At 43.6% G+C, this 23,231-nt stretch overlaps 1 protein-coding gene across 2 annotated transcripts in view; it reads left to right on the top strand.

Annotated features, from left to right (window-relative positions):
- The window catches only part of LOC8037991 (synaptogenesis protein syg-2), a 264,704-nt gene that overhangs the window by 876 nt on the left and 240,597 nt on the right, over positions 1-23,231 (top strand). The window lies entirely within an intron of this gene.

Here is a 23,231-nt window from a genome sequence, read left to right as displayed (position 1 = left end):
TATCATAACGGTTATGTGCGCATTTGAGTGCACCAGTACCGAATTTTGGTCTTTCGAGTCACTAATAAAATGGGGAAGCTATGACAGAGTGAATTTTAAATCTAAAAATTAACTTATGTTGGCATTAAAAAAAAAAGAAAAAACATCCAAGAGAGCACTGCTGGCACTATTTAGGAGAAAGCACGTACTAGCGCTTGCAACTATTCCATCGATTATTTCTATTAGACAGCATAACTCTTTGCGACACTAAAGTTTTCTTTACGCTAACTGCGGGCTGTCACGCCAGTTTCGGCCAGCAGCCGATTGACTTTGTTTATTTCCTTCGAAAGATTGTAACGGTGCTTATAGATTCAGGATGTTTTTTTGCGGGGGCTTCTAAAATTATACTCTTGTTCGTCAGCGTGGATGATTTGGTTTTTGGCTCGCCTACCGTTGCGTTTTGCTGGAGCGTTACGTGATAACAGATATTTTGTTTAAGCTTTAGCTTAAATGCAAGCGCCTGTAAATGTTCGCGTCAGGGCTGATAATTGTTTTTTTTTTTTTTTTTTTTTGCATTTGACGTTTAATTGTTGAACGAGTGATTTTTCGGATGAAACGTCGACAACGGAAAGCCACGAAGATTTTTTTTTCTTTCACAAATGTGTTGGAGTAGCAACCGATTGGAGCCTGCTATAATCGCAGTCAACTGAAGAAACGCAAAGCGCGGCTTAACGTTTTAATTTTTTCTTTTGCTTTGTAATTTGTTTTTTGGACGTTTTTCCTGGCTTATACTGCAATTTAATTGCCTGCGGAGTATTACGAAGATACCCAGAAGTTGTTACGCCTTGTGTTTCTTGAAGAAACACAAGGCGTAACGGAGTCGCGTAAATTTGTAATAAAGCAAAAAAAAAAAAATAGAAAAAACTCAACTACTTAAAACCGAAACACGAGCACGGAGGCTGATGGCCAAAAATCACGTGGTTACAGTCGACCGCGTCTTTTTTTTTTTTTTCCGCTTCTCCGCCGTGTGATGCAGAAGACGAAGTTCCGTGCACCGTTTGCAGAGAAATTGTTTCGCACTTATATCCCTTCCGCTCGATGTTCGGCGCTTGAAGATCGATTGGCCGGTACTACGAACGGCACAGTTCCGGGGTAGCGACCCCATGGCCATCGCAACGTTAATTTGTCGTTCGCCACCATCGCGTCGTCCAGCCCGCGGTACGTCGCCGTACCGAGAGTGACACGTATATGTACTTCCTGTGATCTTTACAGCATATTTTTAGATCAACGCTATTGCATTTTTTTTCGTTTTTTTAACCACAAAAATGGGGTTTATATTTTTTTCTATATTTAGTTTGGGATATCTGCCTTGATAACCCACGACTTTGAAAAAAATTGGGACACATAGAGTTGGTACGCCACGTGACTATAGAAAAAAGAGGTGGTGCGATTGAAACCGGCCAATTCTCCACCGGCCGTTTTCGGGCGAAAAAAAAAATAATAATTTCGAGCCGCACATTATATTCTGTGTAGTTGGACTCTTATAGGTAATGTTCAAATAAAAACTACGGCGAGCATAATACCCTGTCAGTGTTTCTTTAAGCTGTCAGTAAATTTAGCCTAATTACTTGTGCTCTGTTCGCTCATTTTTTTTTGTCCCAATGAGGCATGATCGTGCAGTATAATAAAAATAATCAAAGAAGTAGTAAGTTCTGAAATGGGCAGCAGAACGGAGCTTTAAAGGAAGTAATGTTGTGCGTAAGCACCTAAAGCCTTTTGAACTTGTTTTTTGGGCGATAGCCTGAAAACAAAAATTATAGTTGGGTCTGTCGTTCTTGAAAAGCTTGTGCCAATGTGTTTTATTTCGTATAAGCATGAACAAGTCTGACGTGAAACATGCGATATGAATAGTCTTGTCGGAAAGTATTTGCGCAGAAACGGACAGGACAACGCGTTAAAAAACCACGTCACAGCACGGTAGCACCTGTAGAGGGGAAAAGCGGGACTTCGTACAGGAGACAACGCGCTGTATTTTTAAAGCAAATTTTGGCTTAGTGTCATAATACTCTTTAGTTTTATTGGTGACTACTTCGGCTTACAAGTTTCAGGTGTAACCTATTGTTTTGTTTCGACTTGTCCTTCAATTAGTGACTGCTTACGTTGGCCGTAATTATGTCAGTATTGCACAAAAAAAAAAAAAAAGTTGCATCCGATCGTGCGTTTTTTGTTTGAAGTGTTCCCACGAATTAGCCAAGGTGAAACAAGGGGAAAATAAGAGGACGGTATTGTACTTACTTTTTTAAAACATCGCTTTGTTCAACGTAACCTGCAAAATGATCCACGGCAAATAAAGCAACCCGCGTACCTTGCGTACGGATGGTCTATTCTAGATTATGCCTGCAAACTGTACAACTTTTATTAGAAAAAATAAATCACATTGATGTTTTTTTTTAAATGTACAGAATTGTGCTGCTCGCTTTGTCCTGGGTCAGTAAGACCAATTTTCAAGCGTCACTAATACGGAAAAAAAAAAGAAAAACTTACTAAGTTGGTGTCCCTTTTAGTATTGGCGCAAGAACTTATATTTGCAATTTTATGTAGTATTTATTATAAAAACACGCGCACTAACAATTCATCTTAACTTTTACTACCGAATTACCTTTCTCATCGCAAAGTTTATACGCAAAAATCCGTGACTATAAAACTAATACTGAGCTCTGTAAACTTTTTTGTTTGTTAAAAAGTTAAGGACAGAAATTTGCTAGTTGAAGTTACGGTTGGTGAAACAACACAGAAATGTTTATTTTTATTTTTATTTTGTTCATGCGGAAATGCCATACCGGCACTGCATGAACCAATTGAATACAGAATAAAGACATATCATTCAAAATATGGTGTAGTCGCTTCACGATGCCGTTGTATACGCGGTTACTCACTCTCATGTCTGACTTTGAGCTTAGAGTTACCTTCTCGATCTTTCAAGTTCAGCGGTACTATTTTATAGCATTAGACACAGCACATCTCAGAAAGTATCAACGCCGAATAACACGAACAAAACAGAAGCCTACGCGCGATTGAGGAAGAAAATCCCATACCAGGGTTGGCGCGCAGGCACCGTTTTCTTTTTTCGTCGTCCCTGTTTGCAACTAGCTTTTTGTGCACGAATGTCCGAATGACTGGCTCCAAGCCAACGTACGAAATGCTCGCATTTCGTATGCGTATTGATTGAGTAATGACACTCATGTCGCCCTCCCCTTTTCTTCTCCGACTTCTCCTATAGTTTGTTGTTTGTTTCTCTTCGGATTCGTAGACACAGCTTCGAAAATACCATCGCGCCCGAAAAGGCGAAGAACACGCAATAGAACTACAAAGAAGAGAAGCAATAAAACTGGAGTAAACTTTGTTCGGAGCAGTTTTTGTACGCAGCAAAGCGGGAAAGACAAAAAGGTTGGTTGCCCTCTCAGCAGCTTCCGCAACCCGACGAGAAAGAGAGGGGGAGAGAGAGAGATAAACATATAGAAAAAAAGGAAAACCAGATCTGCACTCCGCGTGGGGATCTCCTGATGTTTTTCTTTCCTGCTCTCTGTGCATCACTTCGTATTTTCTTGTTTCTCTGACGCGGCAACCAACGTGCTGCTGAGCGCGACGGTCTCGTTCTTTAGGTTATGAGTACTTCGGGGAAAGTTAATTAACCTTGGGCCGCTTGCGGCGAACAATTTCTATTCGAGCACTTTCTCGCTGAGCTATATATGCGTAACGGTCTTTGTAATTAGCAACCCGTTCGCTAATTTCTATTATCTTTCGTTTTTGTTCTTGTTGTTTTATACTTCGGCTCATCACCGGGAAAAGTTTGAGGGTGACGATAACGCGTAAAGAGACCAAAACTAAAACGCATCAACAACAAAAACTTTTTTTTTTTTAACGTAGTGCCGTTGCTTTACGGAGAGGCTTTCAATGTCGACAGGAGTTGCTGCTGCTCTTTGTTTTGCAGGAAGTCTTTTATCGTTTTATTGTTTTTTTTTTGTCTCTTTTTTGGTGTGACCGAAAGTCATAATTGCATGGTGAGCTCTTGATAGCATCGGGGACTGTACAGAGAAGAGGTAATTATGTGCTGATCTATACGCATATGTTCGCAATCGCGATTGTGCCAAGCACTCCTAAACTGGGGAAAAATATTTTTTGATGTGTGCTTTAATGTAAATTTCGGACAAAATGTAACAAAATGAAGGATATGATATAAATGGGTTAAGCCTGAATCACGCAATAACCTCTCCACGCTTCTTAAAATAAAGAATTGCCAAGTGTGTACGCACAATAACCTCTCCACGCGTCTGATAAAAAGCGCAAGCGTGTGTACGCGCTGTATAAGCAGAACAGCTCAGCACCAAACCTAGATACGCTAAAATAACTCACGTTGAAGTATAAGATTATAGCAAAGAAAGCAAAAGCAGATGACTTAAAACGGCTGGAGGACGGGACAAAAACGAATAACAAACAGTTTTGGATATAGATGAGGCGCTGCGGCAATGATCAGCTAGGTATAGTAGATGTCGTGATTGATAGCAAAACAACTACCGATGATCAGAAAAAAAAAAAAAAAGGCAGAAGCGTCCAATAAATACTTTCAGTCGGTTTTTTTACCTAGTGATAATCTAACCTATGATGGATGATCGAACTCGTTCACCGCAATGACACCACTTGAACTTGGTATAGAAAATCTGTTGCGACTTCTAAAAAAAATATTGATGAAACTAAAGCATTAAGTCCAGATGGGATCTCACCGAGAATATTAAAACGTTGTGCAGACGCCATTGCCCGATACCTTTTGATAATATATAATAAGCCGTTGAATTATGCTTCTTTACCAGACGATTGGAAATTGGCGCACGTGGGTCCTGTGCACTAGAAAAGGCCCAAAAGGGAAATGGCAAATTGCAGGTGGATCTCACTAACGTCTAGATGTTATAAATTACTGGAGCATGTGTTATATTCTAACACCATAATTCACCTTAACTTTCATAATATTTTTCTTTGAGTCACAACACGGGTTTTGAAAGGGATATTGATGCACTACACAACTGAGCGAACTATATCACGATTTGGTTACGAATGTTGACGGAGGCGGAAAGAGTAATTGTGTGTTCTTAGATTATAAGAAAAAAAAAACATTTGACACAGTATCGCACTCACTGTTACTACACAAATTAGAGCTTGTAAACCTGGACACTGCCATAGTTAAGTGGATAAAAGCATATCTATCATCACGTCGTCAATGTGTAATGTTGAATGGTGAAACTTCTAATTTTATTGAGGTTTCATCTGGCGTTCCGCAAGGCTCTGTTTTGGGACCATTGTTTTTTTTTATATTTGTTAATGATAATAATGGTCGTCTGAATTCGAAAGTACGATTGGTTGCAGATGATTGTGTCGTTTACACATGTATAACAGACGATGAGAGTCCCAGACGGTTGCAGGCTGACCTGAATCGAAAAGAACAATGGTGCAAAAAGTGTAAGATGGATCTCAATGTTAAAAAATGTGTCTATGTTAGTTTCATCCGCAAAACCAAGACGAAAATTTAAACTTGTTACAAGTTGATTCTGGAAGTTGTACCCAAGTGTAAGATGGATCTCAATGTTAAAAAATGTGTCTATGTTAGTTTCATCCGCAAAACCAAGACGAAAATTTAAACTTGTTACAAGTTGATTCTGGAAGTTGTACCCAAGTGCCAAGCAGTTACTGTCAGCTGACTGCCTTTGAAACGCTCACATTCACGATGTTGTAATGAGGGCCGGCCGAGCCCCTTGGATTCTTGAACCGAAATTTAAAAAGAAAAGTCCTCTAAAACTATTAAGGAGCTCGCCTACCTTAACTATGTACTACCAGTTTTGGAATACGTCTGCACCGTCTGGGACCTTTCGCAGCAAAACCATGTTGTTGCACTAGGGCGAATTCAGAATCGTGCAGCTCGATTAGTCCTGACGCGGCATGACTGTTTTGAGAGTGTCACTAACATGATTAAAGAGTTAGGATGATATCCATTGGCACAACCACGAAAAAAATTGCGCCTGAAGTTTTTATACAGTATCTATAATAATACAACAGGCATTAAGAATGCATCCTATCTATTACCTCCAAATTACGCATGCAAAAGAAATGATCATATACATAAAATACAGGAACTTCGCACCAGGACGGAATTGGGCACACATTCGCTATTTTGTAAAATCCATGAAGGACTGGAGTGCCTTGTCTCGTGGAATTGTTTGTGCCGCAAATGGTGAACTGTTTTTCTCGGGTTTATTCGCCCCCTGGGATAATGACTCATGGCGCTGCAAGACCACCATGAATAAAGAATACAGGAAGAAAGCTTGAAAATAACCCCGTTTAATTATTAAAAATGTATTTATTTATTATTTATTGATGTATTTACTCTTAGGGCCGTTAGGTGTTACAGGAAGGGTTGGGTGAAACAAAATTTAAGCAAGACATGTATACAATGAACGGTTACCACATATTATCACAAACTGCAGACTTGAATGCAAAAGGGTCGATGATGGAGACAACATTGACGAGAAGGTAATTCCATGTCTAAGCTTATTTCGGGGACAAAAAAATGAAAGCCGTTTACAAATCCCTGTAACGCCGAATTGGAGCGCAGCTCTTGAGGAGTAGGGAAGGGTACTGAATGGGGTCACGTCACCTGCGGGTAGCCACGTGACCCCGGGGGGTCACGTACCCCTAAGAGCTGCGCTCTAAAAAGTCAAAGTTCACTTTAGTTGTCGAGTTTGGTACTCTAACTTCCAATTGGTGGTGAGTACATATCTGGGAGCCATAAAAGCAGCTATAACCTAGATTCATATGTTCCAATAGAAAATATTTTATAAATGGCGTACATATAATTTTCAAGCCCCTGTAGCACCGTCTCGTTTGAAAATAAGTTTTCATAGCGTTTGACAACATCGGCATCGGGAGAAGGAATAAGACAAACACCGCAAGTCTCGCTCACATGTCTGCGGATGGTTTAGAGCGGTGACATATGGGAATAGCCCGACGGTAAATTGACAATGCATCAATAGGGAGTTTTAGGGAACCGCTTCTGCACATCCCATACGGTACGACGAGCTCTCCGGTACGATCTTCGCATATTCGAGTCTGCTGTAGCGCATGCGCAGTTCGTACCGTATCGGGTGTGCAAAAACTGTTCCCTAAAATTCCCTAATCCCCGTGGAATTATCCAAAAGGGTCACCGAGGACACTGATAAGGGCTCAGAACATTGTAATATGAATACGTTTATCGAAACTGGCGGTTCAGCTGCTCACATTAACGATGGCCTCGAGGTGCACATATTTAGATCAATCTGCTGGGCAAGAGTTCACATGCGTTCCTTCAGGATCAAGACAAGCGAATTTAAGCGCATGTAGATCCGTTTATGAACAAAAACTGTGATGGCAGGAAATGAACATGGCGGAAGCTCGCTGCCATACTTAGTTGCACCTTCAGTCGGAGAGCTGCAAATGCTACGAGACGACGAGGAAAATCAAGCGGCACCGAAATTGCAACTTAACGGCATTCGCGACCTTTTTATGAGCATGGTCGGTTACATCAATCGATCGCTGTGAATGTACCGTGCCCTTGAGTTCTTAGTTTGCATGTATGAGTTTGTGTATCTTCTAGCCTTTGCCTACGTAGTAACTTATGGTGAAACAAAATATACCACTTCTCAGACAGAAATGTTCACAGCTACGACGATACGACATCCGCGCTTTCACGTATGCGACATCAAGCGTGAGAAGCATGCGGTGCAGATCACTGAGAATATCGCGCTACTATAAAAAAAAAATGTATATATATATATATTTGTTCTCGTTTCGGTGAAAGTGTCAGCTTGTGAAGTAAGGGCCTAAATACGTGTTCTCGGAGACGCGAATACCACGTCAAATGTCTAAGTAAAGATTGAAGGATTAGGGGAATCGGGGCCAAAGTGCGTGACTTCAAGAACTGCCTTTTTTGTGCAAAGGACGGTGAAAACAAACCTTTGCGTTGAGTTGTTCTTGTGCCTACAGCACAACTTGATAAATTGTTAGTTAATAAACATGCACCACGGAGTTTACTGATTTTGTTCCTTCTGTTTTTTCCGGTAGTATTAAAATGATGATATCAGCGTTTAACTTAAAATCCAGTGCTCAAAATTATTGGCTTACAAAAGATTTTTGTGTAGCGCTCTAGATATGGTGTGTACAATGGGATGCCATCCCCACCCCTGCCCGTTTCGATCTGGATGAGCATCGTACCGGCGTGCGGTCGTGTATCACTACTGCGTGATGCACGTTAAAGACCCCAGGCCAGCGGTTGTACTGCTCTGGCTAAATTTTTCATCTACAGCTGGGAGACTCGTCGCCCGTTGAGGCAGACCAAGTTCTAGGCTGTATAAACATACACACAACCCAATTGTTTTTACAATGGGACGCCCAGCGTCTTAGGCAACGGCTATCAAGTTTTAAGCTCACGATTGAAAAAATAAAAGCGTACCGTCAAGTAGGAAAAAAAAATTAAAATAGAAACTGCGAACATTTACAGGTAAACATTTTCTTGCACTTTTTTAACTTCCCACGCAGCTATTTTATTTTTACTGAAGGCGCGCAAATGTTGTTTTGTAGTTTCGTACAAAAAAAAAAATCAGCAAAAAGAAGAAAAAATACACGTGCGTTTTATTATTTCCTAAAATTGAGGCTTGGGCGAGTTGGTACAACTTTTGAAATAAAATAGGTTTGGAACTATTTACCGATGTGCCAAGCTTCGTTCGACTTTCGGTTGACCTTTAGGTAACGAAATATTCTCTGCTCACTCCGCGGCACGCATTCACTGTTTAATGACTTTGAGCTACTCAGCTAATTTCAGTTAGTTCAGCGCCTTTCTTGAGGATCCATGCTAAGCTACAGTATACAATAATTAGACACTGCCGCTCTGAGCGTCAAATGGTAGCCTGCTCCCACAAGATTAGGAAGCGTCCAAGCACAATGCATAATTCGAAAACATAAAAAGAAAGAAAACAAAGTAAAATTTTCATGTTTTTTTTTTTGTTCTTTTTCACGATTGCCAAATTCCAAAACCTTTTGATAAAAAATTCGGTACATCAAACCAAAGCATGTCCAGTGTGCACATCACACTAAACAGAAGAATCCGATTCTTTAAATCTAGTGCTATTGAAAAAAAAAAAGAACTATGCAACAAAAAAAGAAAGAAAAAGGCGTGGCTACGAGTTAAAAAAAAATGATGTTCAGAAAACGTTGAAGCGCACAGCTCCTGCGGCGACAAGATTAAGGCCCACTTTTCTCGTAAAACTCTCGTCGAGGCCGAGCCTGGAAGAAAATTTTATTTCCTTGGGCCGTCGCCCGAGAGCTGACGTCGAAAACAAAAGACAAGGTGCGAATTCCCCCCCAAAAAAGGCAGCTCCCGGGAAAAAAGAAAGAAAGAAAGAAAGAAGGAAAACAAAACTATAAAGCCAACGGCGGCGGTGCACAGAAAGGTTCGCGCCTTCCGTGCCTTGCAGAACAGCCCGTTTTACAGGTCCCAGTACGCTCGCTATGTTCATTCAACAAAGCGTCCGACCAAGATTAAGAAAAGGCGTACGAGAAGAAAAGACGAAAAGGGAATCGGAAAAAGAATGGGCGCAACGTTTCGATGCTTTGCGCTTGGGCCGTAAAGATAGAGCCCTTTCCGTTCTTTTGGGCAAGAGACTCATTGAAACAGCGTCGTGTTGCCTAAAGAATAAAAAAAATGCGAATAAAACGTTCTGCGAGATTAATTTTGCTTGAGTTGCTTTTTCATAGAGTGCCAACGTTTGCTAACGACAATGGCCGGACACGCAGAAATACTATAACGAGCAAAAACAGAAACTTCAAGATCAACAGAGAAAAGAGAGTTTCGGCTTTGCCGTTTTATTACTCTTTTTTTTTTTTTTGTCTTCCTGTTTCACGGTTTTTCAAAATGAACACATTTCGGCATGTCCATCTGGAATTCCGAAGGCCTTTCCAGCGCGCATCACTCGGGCGGAAAATGCTGAGTCACTGAGCTGTGGACCCATGCGCAGCGTTTGATATACCGCACAACAAAGCAACAGCGCATGCTCAGAAGGCAATCCACAGCCCAGCAAACAAAGATGGCAGCGGGCAGGAGGCGATATTTGGAAAAGTCTCTCTCTCTCAATCTCTCTCTCTCTCTCTCTCTCTCTCTATATATATATATATATACATACATAAAATTTTGGTCTAAGAATTTCCACCAGCCCTCTTTTTTCGGAATTCGATGCGAGAAGCGGGTTGAGAAAATGTTTACGTCACCTAAAGGGGCGCATGCGGAGTGCGGATTGAGCACTAGAGCTGCATCAGTGTTCGGGCAAGACTCGTGTGTCCTCACTGATCGGAGTCTCGGCCAAAAGCTGACGCAGCCCCCCGTTTGTATCTTTCGATGACGTCGAAAGAAAACTCACTACGATGGCCTCTTCATCAAGGAGGCGTCGGTTGAGGACGAAATAAACCGAAAGGAATTGCTCTACGCCAAGCAACTGTAAAGGTTGGTTCATACACTTGCGTAAGACCGACCGGGTGCAACTGCAGCGTTTTGAGACGTATCGGTTGCTGCGTCGGCTCCAACAAAACTGGTTTTTACACCGTTCTCTCTCCCCTCTTGGCATGAGGAGGGGAAGTCGGGATATAGGCCGTGCCGCGCGAAGAGAGCGAAAAGGGCATTCCTGGCGTCCCTCCAAGAATGGCGCGACAACGGGCGAATCTTCGTGTCGTCTGCTTCAAAGAGTTGTTTCAAAACATTCCTCGCGTTACGCGAAATCCCACTTTGGCAGTATCCAGTTGCTACGCGTAATGTTGGATGGTTTTAGAAACTTACACCGCGCTTACCCACTTATTTCACGGATCACCGAGCACTAGTGGAGGTCGTCAGAGGTATCCACGACGCCGACCACGACGACAATGAGAAATAACCACGTCGCACCTCCGTCCTCAGGTCCGTGACGGCACTATTCCACCCGCATTCCGCGACCATGCCAGAGCTATCGCTTTCTTTTCTTCGCACAGTGAGGCGACAAATAAGACTTTTTGACAGGTAGTGTCTTCCCTCGGATATCCGGGGGCACGTCTTTGCTTCATTTGTGGAGAGCCGGATATGTTATAAGGGTTAACCAAAGTATTGTCATCGAGTAATGCTCTGCCAAAATGTAAGATGAGATGATGAGGAGGAAGTGTCTCGAGCACACACGGTATACCGGGGAGGGCCCAGGCACGTAGCCAGTGTTGCGTTTCGGGAAGGCCGCCCATGACAGAATGCTTTAGGAGGGGGAGGGGGGAGAGGAGGCCCCAGCAAAATGGAAGTTTTAGGGGGGGGGGGGGGGGGGGAGGGCGCCCGGGCCTCATGCCCCTCCCCTCCCCCTCCTTTTCCTGGATACGTGCCCGGCGGGAGGCTTGTCAATCCCGTCAATTTACGTCACAGTTTTAGGGTTGTCAGGCTCAGATTTTTTAGATAAAAAAAAAAGACATTATTTATTTACCTCGAGTCACTGAGAGCTTAAAGTGGTCATCAAACGGTATTGGGTTCGACTGTTCATGGCATTGCAGAGGCATACTGGCCCTAGTTTGGCCCGAGTATATTCGCACAAACCGCCACTGATTCATCAGCTTCTTTGTCGCTTAAGTTTTAAGCTTTAATTTCAGACAATTCAGACGAGCATTCCTTAGAAAACGGTGGCCATCCACAACGACAGTGTTATTTTGCGCGTAACCGAAATAAATGCATTTACGTAGTCGTAACGCGGCGCAATTCGCCTCACACAAAGAACCCGTTTTGTTAGTTGATGCAGTCCGCTCACGTGTTGACCGAGGAATCAATTTCAGCCACCCAAGCGACACGCGAGAGATATTGACAAGCTAGCGCGGGGGCTCACATTAACGCCACCGAAATAAAACAAGCCGTTAGCGAGGACGATGTTCCTGTAACGGATGTGCGCAGCGTCTTGATGCGAAGGACTCCGTCGGCCTTCCGCCCAACTCGGGGTCGGGAAATAATGATGCGAGCATGAAAACCGTAAATCTTCGGCCCGAGATTAGGCGCCGACGTCGACGACGCGGAACCTGACAGATGGCCGCGAGCGCGCCAGTTTAATTTGCAGATTGATACAACACCTCGGGACAAATCGTACCTTGCAAATCCCTCGCTCATTTTGTTTTACGTTTTTTAGTCGACCTCAGGTTACACAGGTTATGCGCCTGTGGTTTGACTACAATAAAAGTGACTGCTTTTGCTCATTCCTTTTAAGCCTTCATATGTCAAGGTTACAGAAACGCTGTGTGTAAGAACTCCGAATTTCTCATAAAACAAAAACAAAAAAAAAACAAAAAAAAAACTGTACACGAGCAGATAGTCGATTCTAGAAATACGAAATTGTAAATCTTGAGAGAGGAAAGTATAGCCAACCGGCGTATCCACAGAAACAAGCATGGCAGTGACACTGTCCTATCCCTGTACTTACCAACATGTAAATAGGAAGAAAAAAAAAAAAGAAACATTTACAGTTTAGCTTTTTAAGTGCGGCGATACCATGCGTCTAGTGCAACTTACGCAGTTTGGCCAGCAAGCAAAGAAAGTCACCAAGTGTTCTCACGTCGTACTATCACTTAAAAAAAAGAACGTTGATTGGTGACAAGTTGTTCGCTTCGTACATTGCGTTCCTCCCATGAATTTCTGTGAACGAATTACCGCTTTTTATTTTTACCGCTCTCGCCTTATGTGTATACAAATTTTCCCGCATGGTTCAATCTGGGGTCTGAAGTATTGTTAAATAAATAAAATGAAATAAATACGTAAGGTTGTTTGTACCCTTGGCGTCTTGCAAATCTGCCTGATAAACTCTACGCCGAACAAAGATTATTGTTCTAAGAAATTGATGAGTCGAGAATAGCGTTCTTGTCTTTACACGCATTCAAAAGGAAACCTTTTTTCAGGACAAAGAACCCGGAACTGCGTGCTGCGCGTTATTATCTGACAGGCCGAAAACAGAACAATTTGTAAACTCGGTATATACCATTCATCCATTGAATAGCGCTAGCTGCTTGCGCGCTTTTGGTGTATGATATAAGGAGAATTTTACTTCTCATTCCTGTATATGAGTGGCGGAAGCACGGGAAAAAAAAACTGTTTAACGTTCGAGGAAGGATATGATGCTTTTTCGGACGCCCGTGCTTTCACTTCGACGAAAGCGAGTGACTTCGTGAGTGTTCGGACATTTTGTGGAATTTGAGGTGAACAGAGTTGCAAAATGTGGGATAAAACTCATTCACTTCGTTAAATTAACGTTGGATTCAGAGCTTAGGTGGCACGCAATTCGACAGGCAGGTGCAGGACGTCAACGCAATTCTATTTCTTCATAAATTAAGTCTACCAAAAGACTGCACATTACGTTCCCTTTTCAAATATACGCACTGAAAGCGGTTATGTGGATGTGTGTGTGCGCTTGTGTGGGAAAGGGGGGGGGGGGAGAGTAAAGGGGGCGCTCATTAAAAAAATTAGAGAGAAAGAGAGAAAGAGAGAAATTAGAGTTTATTAAGCAATCGCCTTCTGCTGGGTTTGCAGCACTGTGATATGAACAAAATGGGCAATCGTAATTAGGTAAAACACCAACATAGATAAAGAAAGAAAAATAGAAAGATATAGAAATAAAGAAAGGGAGATATTGGAGTTTATTGAGCAAGCGCTTACTGCTGGGTCTGCTACACTGTGATATGAACGGAATGGGAAATCGTAATTAGGTAAAGTATCAACATAAAGAAAGAAAGAATGATAGAAATAAAGAGAGCTAAAGAGAGAGAGAGAGAACGAGAGAGAGAGAGAGACCGTACAAGATACAGGTCTAAGAATTGCAGCAACCTTTATCCTCAAAGTTCTAAAATGCATGGAATGCAGTATTTAGGAAAGACTAATGCATGAAATACAGTAATGCGTGCAATCCTATAATACCTGAAATGCAGTACAGCATTACAGGATTACAGTAAGACTATAATGCATGAAATACAGTATTTAGTAGTGAAGACCCTGTTTTCTTCAATTTTGGGGAAAATGAATTGGTGTGCCACGTGACCAAGAAGGGGGAGTGAGGGCACCCTAGGAGAATGAGAGAGCTGGAAAGAGAGAGAGGGGGAGGGTATAGAGAGGGGAGAAAGGGAGAGTTTGGGAATTGGATGTAGTTGGGGCAAAAGTTTAAAGGGAGGGGTGACGAGGGAAAGGGAGGAATGAAGAAAGAGAGGATAGGGAGAGGGAATGGGTGTGATACGTACGTGTATTTTCCCACTGAACTTAGCGGGCAGACTAAATTTTCGTATAGCTCACGCGACACAAAGGCACGTGACGTTGATTTCCCCCGCTAAATTTAGCAGGGAATCAAGATTGGTGTAGGGGTCATATGAGGTCAATGTTTCTGCTGAATGTTTACGGGGAAACTAAATTGATGTTTGTCACAAGATGCGAATTTTGCCGCTAAATCTAGTGGGGAAACTGAAGTGGCGCATAGGTCACATGACATTAGTATCTGAATATTGAAGAATAGGGAGTATTCTCTGGCGGGCCGTATCCGTGTGCGCTGCTGCTGAGCGCGTGGTGACGGCCAGCTTCCGCAGTCCTTTTGGATCGTGCATTTAGCACCATCAAGGTTGCCGGTTTTAGCATTTTATTAATGTGAGCTCGTTCTGAGCATGCGCTCTAAACATCGCCCTCAAATATGGCGTCCAGTGAACACCTCCTATAGACAGGTAAGGCCGATTGCCACATGCAGTGGAGCTATGATACAGCGCTGTTCACGTGTCTTCAGATACGTATCGTCTGCCATGAGCAAGAGTTGTGACAGTGCGATACAAATGTGGCGAACGTTCCCGTCAGCACGCGCTTAGCGCAAACGCAGCGCTGTGCTTGTAACGCTCCCACATATGTGTAAACAGCCTATCTATGCTGGAACGCAAACTAAATAGACCGATCTCACCGAGCGTTCGACGCATGCGCGAGGCAGCCATAACTTTAGTTCACAGGGGGCAATCGGAAGTGCACGGGACTGCTCGTGCCCTGCCCGCGCAGAGCTCCAGCGAGGTTGTCGCACGTGCAGAAAAACTAAAGTTCCCTGGATGCATTGCGGCAGCGGTGGCGTAGTCAAACTGCCTGGTGAGATCGGTCTATTATGTAGAAAACTGTATCGGGCACTGATTGGCTATTCTCTCGGGTCGCGTGACATGGCGCTGAAACGTAGTTTTTCCCTATGCAGTTCGAGCTATGCACGTAAAATGATGCAGTTGGCGGTGACGTCAAAATGTCGTCACGATGCACTTTGACGATGCAGTCAGCTGAGTGGCCGAGACGAAGCCGGGGGTCGTTCTGCATCGTAAAAGATGGCGACCCTAACATATGCATCTCTACTGTTGGGTTCGCCAGTGCATCGAGATTTTAGAGATAACCGGGTTGCTTTCGAGACGGGTGATGCGAGATTTGTGGACGAATACCGGCTGACCAAAGGGGTGACTCGCTGGCTGTGCGACCAGCTTCGCGGAAAGCTCCAGCGGTGTCGCGAAGGGTCCCGTGTGCTGACGGTCAAAAAACAAGTCCTCGCAGCTCCACGCTTCTACGCCGCTGGCGGCTTCTAGGGAATTCTGTCGGGAGCGACGAAAACATTGGTGTTCACCGATTCTATGGGAGTCGCGTACTTCTTGATGTCACCAATGCTATCATCGATTGTCTCGGATCGAAGCGGCTGTGTTTCCAGCAAACTCAAGCAGAGAAGGCGCTCACAAAAAGGAAGTTCTTCGAGCGATGCAAGTTCAGCGGCGTGATCGATAAATATTCTAAATACCCTTACACGATTTAACACGATGCTGTTTTCATTTGAGTGCATCCCATATAAGCGATTTGGCTGAGCGAAAAGCCAAGAAACGGTAACAGGCTTAACTTGAGCTAGTTGGTTCATACTTCAGGTAGAGAGAGAGAGAAAGTTATACTTTATCTTGAAGCAACTACTTCAGGTAAGGCCAGCTGAACTAGAATAAACGTACACATAAAGAAAAGACCATGTACACACTGTGGGACTAACAACTGATTTTCTTTTTTCTCCTCTTCTACTACGAACCGCTCTTAAGGGAAATATTCTCTGCTTGGCAGAGGAGCGTGTTGGTTTAAGTCATGGATGAAGAAAGAATAAACAATTAAAACAGGGACAACACAACCACATCTTTCAAATCATTGCGCTGTGGTTGTGTTGTCCCTGTTTTAATTGTTTATTCTTTCTTCATCCATGAAATATTCTCTTTTCTTCGTTTTTGCACCCTACTTCACCAACAATTTAATCCCCGACCGAACATTTTTTCTTCCTCGTGCAGCGCGAAAGAAGCACTAACGCAGTCGAACAAAGTCAAAAAGTAAAATTTGTCGTTAGTTGTTTATACAGCAGGCGGTTAGTCTGCCTGAACATGGCGACATTGTTACCCAGTGTAATAAGCAATTTAGCCGGTGCAGTTCGACTAGGGTGCCTCAATGTCCTTCTGTTTAGGGTGGTGCCACCCTTTGTAGTACCCGATGCCGACAGCACGCGCTCACGGGTAAAATACAAAGAAATCGACGAAAACAAAATGTCGCCGTAGCACAGTCAGCGCCACGAGCGCGTGCAGGGAAACGTTCTTTCACGCGCTTCTGAACAAAAAATAAAAATAAAAGTGTGACACAAAATGGCCAGATGTCTCCACCTTAAGCAAAGCGCACATGACGGCACCCTAAGTTCGACTGCTAGCCTGGGGTTTTTAACGTGCACCACGCAGTAGTGATACACGACCGAGCAGCACACGCTATTGGCGACGGCGCGACCGAAAGCGTCGCTGCTGTCGGCCTTCCACGATTGGCCGAACGCTGACTATGACGTCAGAAAAGGATTTATAATCGACGGAAATAAGAGGAATGAAAAAACTTTAATTTTGACGGTGTTGGCAGTGTCCCTTTGAGAGCGCAATGATTTCAAGCTTTTACCATGCTATTTACAAACACCATCGAACTTATTGTTTGCAAAGTAATGACGTCACAAGGGGGAACCATAGGAGGGCGCCACCAAAACGTCTCGCCGCTAATATCAAAATCCCGTGCTGGGGCGTGGCACACAGGAGTATTCCAGTGGCCCTTCCATTCTGCTCGCGTTTTGATGGACGGGCCTTGGGCGTTCAGCTTGTCCACGGTTCTGTGCCACAACTCGTCCCGCTCAGGCTTGGTCAGAGGAGTGTCAGTGGCGGCCTTCGCTAAAACTATGTTTTCTGTCAAAAAGTCGTTAAGAAGGCTAATCTGGTGGACCGGCACGCGAGGACTTTACTTCCGCTTCCTCGTGTTGTCGGCCATGACTGCCTGCTTGCGCAACGTAAAGGGCTGCAGCTAATGCTAATAGTTTTTCTGTAACTTAAGTAAACTAAATATTTTATGAGGCATATTTCAACAAAAAATTGTTTAATTAAAATGCTCTGCACTATACGTTTTGAATATTTAAGAGTATTGCTTTCTAGAACCCTTCAGTGCCGAGTTTTGCGATTCCCCGAAATTCCCTGTTGAAAAAAAAAAAAAAAAAAAAACGATGTAGTTTTAGCTCATTTACCACAGATCGGCGACCTCACCGGACACGTCACGGTGCAATTCTCTTCCAATGTAGTTTGTTAGCGACGGATTGGGCTCCTCCCACCGACGACGTCACGATGCAGTTTCTCCACCGCTTTTTCCAGCATAGACAGACTGGACTGTAGATTCGTCCGTAGCTAGTTGGTAGATGTAGTTGTGTAGTCTTTGTCCTACATGTTTATTCCTTCCTTATTTTTGACCCGCACCAACACGCTCTTTGCGTAGCTTTAGGTCACGTGACGTCAATTTACGCGCTGAATTTAGCGGAAAATTCACAAACGTACGGTAGGACAAAATTGTGGGAGTTGTCGGTTTCGTTAAAAAGCAGGTCGTGCTTTAATAAAGACAAAACAATATAAAAATTATAATCAGAAGCGTCCGTTTTTTTTTACGGTGCATCTTCCCCCACCACACTGCATAGAGCAGGGTTGCTACAAACTAAAGTGAAGGGAAAATAATATAAATGGATATAATAGCGAAGGGTAAGCAGACATAGATGTAGATAGATAAAGGGAAAGGGACAGAAAAGGGAAATCATCACCGTTTATCGATTACGACACGAAGGAACGAACGGAAGGAGGCAATAAAATTATTTGACTGCGATAACAGTCTCCCTAAACTCGTCACTATGTCCGGTATGCGCGCCGTATTCCCGTATGGATTGAAAGGAAAGATAGAATGCGGGCGATGCGGAAGCGTACATTTTGAAGTCTTGCTCTGTTTGCCAACTCGATAAATATCGACGATGCACGCAGTGCAGGAGACACAGCGGGGGTCGCGCTTCCTACGAGCTTCCAATGTTTCCCTCTGGGATTCTTGACGGCCCAACTCGAAACAAAACAAAGGAAATCGAGGGGCGGAAAAGAGGGGGGGGGGGGGGGGGGGGGGGGGTGTTCCCTGAATGGCGAGATTGAAAATCAAACTGCACGAATAAGAAGAAATAACAGGGCGCACCAGACTGTTCTCTTTCGGATTAAAGCGCGAACGAGAGAACTGAAACGAAAACAAAACGGAAGTCTTTCTCTTGTAGAAATCCAGTATCGATTTCCTTCTATCCTGCAGCGAAGAAACATCAAAGCTTCTGGATAGGATCGCGTGTCTCGAGTTATAGAATGAAATAATTGCGATATTTCTCGTCTGCGCCAGAAAACGATACCGCCATGAATGTCAACAGGCTGTCGTCGAGCCACCTTTGGAAAGTATGCATGTCTGTACAAAAATAAATAAATAAATAAATAAGTTTTTATTTTTGTTTTTTGATTACTAATTTGAACTGGTTGCACGACTAGGCTTCTTTTCTTGCTTCTTTGCACGGATTCGTAATGCTTAAAGGAGCCATGAGCTTAAAGGAGCCATTCGTAATGCTTAAAGGAGCCATCCCTACCCCTGCCCGTTTCGATCTGGATGAGCAACGTACCGGCGTGCGGTCGTGTATCACTACTACGTGGTGCGCGTTAAAGACCCCAAGATAGCTGTTGTACTGCACTGGCTATATTTCTCGTCTACAGCTGGGAGACTCGTCGCCCGTTGAGGCAGACCAAGTTTTAGGCTGTATAAACATACACTCAACCCACTTTTTCCCCCTTTTCCCTCGCAATTTCTCAGCGACAAAGAAGCTTCCAAATAAGCGGCCTGTGCGAGTATACTTGGGCCAGATTAGGACCCATACGTTTCTGCAAAATCACGAACACATTCCAGCCCGATGTTGTTTCATAACCCCTTTAACTTGCAATGCTTAAAAAACAAAAAATAAGAAAAAAAGCGATCGTCTTGGTGGATCGGTAGACACGCGACAGGTTAATAAAAGCTATGCTAAACATCCTGAAGCTTTATCCAGACACCCCTATATTCCCCGAAATAAAAGCGCTATAAAGACTCGTAAAAAAAAAGGGGCGGGGGGGGGGGGGGGGGGGGGGGACACAAGTCAGCGACAGTTTACGAAACGCCGGTGGTTGCTTGTAAGTTATTATAATGTTTACGCTTTTCGCTTCGTTAATTCCTCCTCCGCGGCGTTCTTATCGGCTGGTGCAGCTACCTCTTGGCCTGCGGAAAGAGAGATTCTCAAAACTTGAGACGACGCCGCGAGTTTTTCAATAAAGCTATCGATGTTTCGTTTTTAAGTCTGACCCTACGCAGCGATCCGATAGGGAGCCAGTGAAGCAGCCGCAAAAGTGCATTGTCACTACGCTCTTTGTTTTTCTGCGTTTGCTTGCACCGACTAAACCAGTCACGCACAGTAAATGCGCCGCGTTCCTGCGGATTCTTTTTTTTTTTTTTTTTCGTAACTCATTTGAATTGATGATAACGAACCGACAAAGAAAACGACGACCGAGACGGTGCACTTTCAGCGCTGCTTGAAGCACTCCGTTGCATTGTGTGTAGTGTACGTAAAGCGTTACAAGTAACGCGTCTTACTTACATACCTAGTTACTCTTTTATTTGTTACGAAGTGACAACCTATTCTTTTTTTTTTTAAAAAGGGAGCCAGTGGCGCATTTTTATTACTTTTTTGGTGAGCTAACGAGCAATGGTGTTTAGTTCTGGAAAACGTGTATAACGCAAGTAGACAACTTAGTTCTTCCCCCCAGCTCGTGTATGTCATTTGAAAGACGAGGAAACGCCAGATAGAGCGTATACAAAAGTGTGCACAAGGTATGTCAGTATAGCCTGTTTTCCCCGAGGGAATGTGTTTAGAAAGCGAGGAATTATTAAAGACGACAAATATTGGAAGCGGCTACTGCTTCCTAAGAAAAGATACATTCAGAGTGTCGAAAAGTAACGCGCCACTTTCAAGTTGAGGTAACGCGTTCCTTGTTGAATAGCAGTAACGAGTAACGTACTTCGTTACTTTCGGGTGAGTTACGAGCAAAGGTATTAACTAGCTTTGTTTCAGTAACGTGTCTGTATAGTTGTACGTACACCCTTGACTCGCGCAGATGTTATTAGCGTGTTTATAAAACCGATAGTAAGAATGTACGCGGGCAGGCGTGACGGTACAAACAATGGGAGGACCTGTGAAGTACGTGGAGTACTATACCACGTACCAGAAGAGGTCGAGCCGTGTTTTACGCGGCGGCATGTGCATTCAGAACACCTTTGATAGAATGCTCTTCGTTTCGGCGCATTCGTAAGACAGACAGAAAACGCCGAGCGACGAGGCAGCAGGGTAGTGTAGTGGTAAGCATACATGACGACCGGTAATGAGAAGACCCGGAGTTCGATCTTCGACCCCGTCAAAAAGTTTGTCTTTCGACGACTTCGTGACAGTTATTCCATTCGATCAGTACGGTCCATTCATCTACATTTGTCAACAATATACCCTTTAGTAGATTGCCTACATTAGAGAGAAGTTCCAACTGCTCGATCGAGTGGTCACTTGGTTTGCAATACGAGTTGCGAGGAGGTGACGAGTGCGTCGATCGTCTGCAAACGCCTCCGCCTTTCCGTCTGCCATCCTCGTCGCCACGCGAAAACCCAGCGCATGCGCATTTGCGACCAATGTCCTCAGGAAGCGTCTGCAATTTCATTGCAGGCCCATCCCTGGGTTTGAGATGGCCCCATTCTTCAGTCTAGGCTCATCTACCCTTAAATATACATACTCAAAATTGCAGAACATGTGCGTCAGATGCTCTGCGATTAAGTCTGGGAACAAACCGAGGACGTAAATGTAGCGTCATGAAGGATATACCTCGAACGATTGGGGATGGGGCCAGTTTTCGTGTTTTCTACTTGAACTTATGAAGACAGATGTGTTCCTTGTTTACTCTCACCTCTATAGTTCTCGGGATACATGAACTTCGGGTTTAAAAATACCATAGCCGGCAACCACGCCTTTTTTAATTAGGGATGTTCTGAGATTGTCGCTTTTGTTTAGATGTTACATCTCACGCTAAAGATGGCCGTAAATCACCCGTGCATTCCAGATGCCTAGGTTGGTATGACATGAAAACCTCCGAAGATTGATCGCAAATCTATTTGAAAATATATTTTTAATGCACTTGTTATAAAATCACATGAGTTGCCGCATTGCCTTTTTACAAAACTTTTCTTTTTTACTTTTTGATTAATCTCATGCCAATTAAATGTTACAAATATTAATGTCTTACAATATATGCACCAGCATATTTTTGTGGAAACCTGGGAACCACATACCTCCTATGTAAGGCATTGATGCATCTTACCAATAACTGTCCATCAATTCCTTCGATAAACGCCTTAAATTTAACACTTCTTCCTTCAAAAGATTTTGTATAGAGCATGCTTAGTGCCGCCAACAACAATAAAAAGTAAAGCAATCAAATATCCAATGTAAACAATCGAGCTGAAAGACAACGGTCGTGATTCGGTCTGCTATTTGCCTGTGTGGGCTATCAACTCGGGTCAAACTTTAACGATGGAAGAAAAACCAATGTTCACAGCAAGCGGGCCAGAGAATTTGCTAGGTTTAGCAGAATTTTTAGTGGTGACAACAACACTGTATGTCGCCGGGGCCTGCGCGTACGATGGGAGCAGACCCGGGGGGGAAGCGGGTGGCAAATTGACCGGAATCCGATATTCGATCGGCTGTCAGAGAGTTTTATCTCTGGAATGCAACCTTCAACTGCGGTTCACTGCACAGGCTGCCGCGTCTCTAATTGAGGCCCCGCGACTGCGAATGGCCGGGCACTTTGCGGCAATCGCCGCACCGATCTCGACTGGAATGCGGCGAGGCTATCTGCGCAGGGATGTTAATCGGAATAAACAAGTGATGTTAGGTTTTTTATTTATTAATATTGTTATTTTCTTTTTCATTTGCTTTGGTCTTTGGGTTTTCAGAACCCGCCGCTGGTCTGGAATTTATGTGGTTGTGGGTTTCGGCAGTGATATAATTGTTCTTAAATTTGCGCCGATGCCATTTCGGATAAAAGTTTACGCGAACTTTGTCGCATTGTTCTCGGCCGTATTGACAGACTTAAAGGGGCACCGACACCCCAAAGGACGTATTTGTTTTCATAGTGAAAGACTATGAAAAGTATAGTAATTAACACGCAAAAAGAAAAAACGCGACAAAAAAACTGTTTTTCACGCCGCGCGCTTTTTTTTTTGCGTTTTTACCTTTCGCTTTTTACCTCCTCGTTTCTTTTTTATTTGTGACGTAATCGATTATGGAATATAGAATCTTTGTAAGCAACATTTCTATAATATTTTTTAACACATTCGTAAAACTTTTTTTTTTTCTTTTTACCGCAATTGCGAAGGCATTACGGCCCTTCTTTTTGAAATACCGAAAATCGCAGCCCGGAGTGATATCGCCTTATGGCTCGGAAAACGTGGTGGCGCTCGGCGGGTGTAGCTCTGAGTATGATCGTTGAATCGGGGAGTCGGACGAAGTTATCTCTTTTTAGGTGCACGACGACCTCCCAGGCTTCGAAAAGGAAATCGCCAAACCGCCAGAACAACTGGGTTTGGTGCAGGGTGTAAGATAGTCAGGTGGGGAAACGAGAGCCATATGAGTGACCGCATTGTGTCCCCCTTGGTTTTCTCTTTTTCTGTGGCGCCATCTATGTGGAGCACCGCGAAC

This window comes from Ixodes scapularis, unplaced genomic scaffold (genome assembly GCF_016920785.2).
Source record: "Ixodes scapularis isolate PalLabHiFi unplaced genomic scaffold, ASM1692078v2 PGA_scaffold0__279_contigs__length_252992795, whole genome shotgun sequence".
Lineage (NCBI taxonomy): Eukaryota > Metazoa > Arthropoda > Arachnida > Ixodida > Ixodidae > Ixodes > Ixodes scapularis.
Note: the sequence above shows the minus strand (reverse complement) of the source record. Positions and strands in the feature narration are given on the sequence as shown.